The sequence below is a fragment of the Oncorhynchus clarkii genome, unplaced genomic scaffold (genome assembly GCF_045791955.1).
Source record: "Oncorhynchus clarkii lewisi isolate Uvic-CL-2024 unplaced genomic scaffold, UVic_Ocla_1.0 unplaced_contig_1650_pilon_pilon, whole genome shotgun sequence".
In the NCBI taxonomy this organism is placed as follows: Eukaryota; Metazoa; Chordata; class Actinopteri; order Salmoniformes; family Salmonidae; genus Oncorhynchus; species Oncorhynchus clarkii.
Window position 1 is genome coordinate 30,001 of NW_027257952.1, and position 2,500 is coordinate 32,500.

Consider the following 2,500-nt stretch of genomic DNA (forward strand, 5'->3'; position numbering starts at 1 on the left):
AGTCTCAGAGTAAACAGCCTCAGAGTAAAGGACATCAGAGTAAAGGACCTCAGAGTAAACAGCCTCAGAGTAAACAGCCTCAGAGTAAACAGTCTCAGAGTAAACAGCCTCAGAGTAAACAGCCTCAGAGTAAACAGCCTCAGAGTAAACAGCCTCAGAGTAAACAGCCTCAGAGTAAAGGACCTCAGAGTAAACAGTCTCAGAGTAAACAGCCTCAGAGTAAACAGCCTCAGAGTAAACAGCCTCAGAGTAAACAGCCTCAGAGTAAACAGTCTCAGAGTAAACAGTCTCAGAGTAAACAGCCTCAGAGTAAAGGACCTCAGAGTAAACAGCCTCAGAGTAAACAGCCTCAGAGTAAACAGTCTCAGAGTAAACAGCCTCAGAGTAAAGGACATCAGAGTAAAGGACCTCAGAGTAAACAGCCTCAGAGTAAACAGCCTCAGAGTAAACAGTCTCAGAGTAAACAGCCTCAGAGTAAACAGCCTCAGAGTAAACAGCCTCAGAGTAAACAGCCTCAGAGTAAAGGACAGAGTAAACAGTCTCAGAGTAAACAGCCTCAGAGTAAACAGCCTCAGAGTAAACAGCCTCAGAGTAAACAGCCTCAGAGTAAACAGCCTCAGAGTAAAGGAGCTCAGAGTAAACAACGTCAGAGTAAACAGCCTCAGAGTAAACAGCCTCAGAGTAAACAGCCTCAGAGTAAAGGACCTCAGAGTAAACAGCCTCAGAGTAAACAGCCTCAGAGTAAACAGCCTCAGAGTAAAGGACCTCAGAGTAAACAGCCTCAGAGTAAACAGCCTCAGAGTAAACAGCCTCAGAGTAAACAGCCTCAGAGTAAAGGACCTCAGAGTAAACAGCCTCAGAGTAAACAGCCTCAGAGTAAACAGCCTCAGAGTAAACAGCCTCAGAGTAAAGGACCTCAGAGTAAACAGCCTCAGAGTAAACAGCCTCAGAGTAAACAGCCTCAGAGCAAACAGCCTCAGAGTAAACAGACCTCAGAGTAAACAGTCTCAGAGTAAACAGCCTCAGAGTAAACAGCCTCAGAGTAAACAGCCTCAGAGTAAACAGCCTCAGAGTAAAGGACCTCAGAGTAAACAGCCTCAGAGTAAACAGCCTCAGAGTAAACCTCAGAGTAAACAGCCTCAGAGTAAAAAGAGTAAACACCTCAGAGTAAACAGCCTCAGAGTAAACAGCCTCAGAGTAAACAGTCTCAGAGTAAACAGCCTCAGAGTAAACAAGGTAAACAGCCTCAGAGTAAAGGACCTCAGAGTAAACAGCCTCAGAGTAAACAGCCTCAGAGTAAACAGCCTCAGAGTAAACAGCCTCAGAGTAAACAGCCTCAGAGTAAACAGCCTCAGAGTAAACAGCCTCAGAGTAAACAGCCTCAGAGTAAAGGACCTCAGAGTAAACAGCCTCAGAGTAAACAGCCTCAGAGTAAACAGCCTCAGAGTAAACAGCCTCAGAGTCAGAACAGACCTCAGAGTAAACACAGTAAACAGCCTCAGAGTAAACAGCCTCAGAGTAAACAGCCTCAGAGTAAAGGACCTCAGAGTAAACAGCCTCAGAGTAAACAGCCTCAGAGTAAACAGTCTCAGAGTAAACACAGCCTCAGAGTAAAAGCCTCAGAGTAAACAGCCTCAGAGTAAACAGCCTCAGGACCTCAGAGTAAACAGCCTCAGAGTAAACAGCCTCAGAGTAAACAGCCTCAGAGTAAACAGCCTCAGAGTAAACAGCCTCAGAGTAAACAGCCTCAGAGTAAACAGCCTCAGAGTAAACAGCCTCAGAGTAAACAGCCTCAGAGTAAACAGCCTCAGAGTAAACAGCCTCAGAGTAAACAGCCTCAGAGTAAAGGACCTCAGAGTAAAGGACCTCAGAGTAAACAGCCTCAGAGTAAACAGCCTCAGAGTAAACAGCCTCAGAGTAAAGGACCTCAGAGTAAACAGCCTCAGAGTAAACAGCCTCAGTAAACAGCCTCAGAGTAAACAGCCTCAGAGTAAACAGACCTCAGAGTAAACAGCCTCAGAGTAAACAGCCTCAGAGTAAACAGCCTCAGAGTAAACAGCCTCAGAGTAAACAACCTCAGAGTAAACAGCCTCAGAGTAAACAGCCTCAGAGTAAACAGCCTCAGAGTAAACAGCCTCAGAGTAAACAGCCTCAGAGTAAAGGACCTCAGAGTAAACAGCCTCAGAGTAAACAGCCTCAGAGTAAACAGCCTCAGAGCAAACAGCCTCAGAGTAAAGGACCTCAGAGTAAACAGCCTCAGAGTAAACAGCCTCAGAGTAAACAGCCTCAGAGTAAACAGCCTCAGAGTAAACAGCCTCAGAGTAAACAGGACCTCAGAGTAAACAGCCTCAGAGTAAACAGCCTCAGAGTAAAGGACAGTCTCAGAGTAAACAGCCTCAGAGTAAACAGCCTCAGAGTAAACAGCCTCAGAGCCTCAGAACAGCCTCAGAGTAAACAGCCTCAGAGTAAACACAGCCTCAGAGTAAACAGCCTCAGAGTA

At 46.0% G+C, this 2,500-nt stretch overlaps 1 protein-coding gene across 1 annotated transcript in view; it reads right to left on the reverse strand.

Moving 5' to 3' along the window:
* The window catches only part of LOC139394230 (glutamate receptor, ionotropic, N-methyl D-aspartate 2A, a), a 331,718-nt gene that overhangs the window by 12,869 nt on the left and 316,349 nt on the right, over positions 1-2,500 (reverse strand). The window lies entirely within an intron of this gene.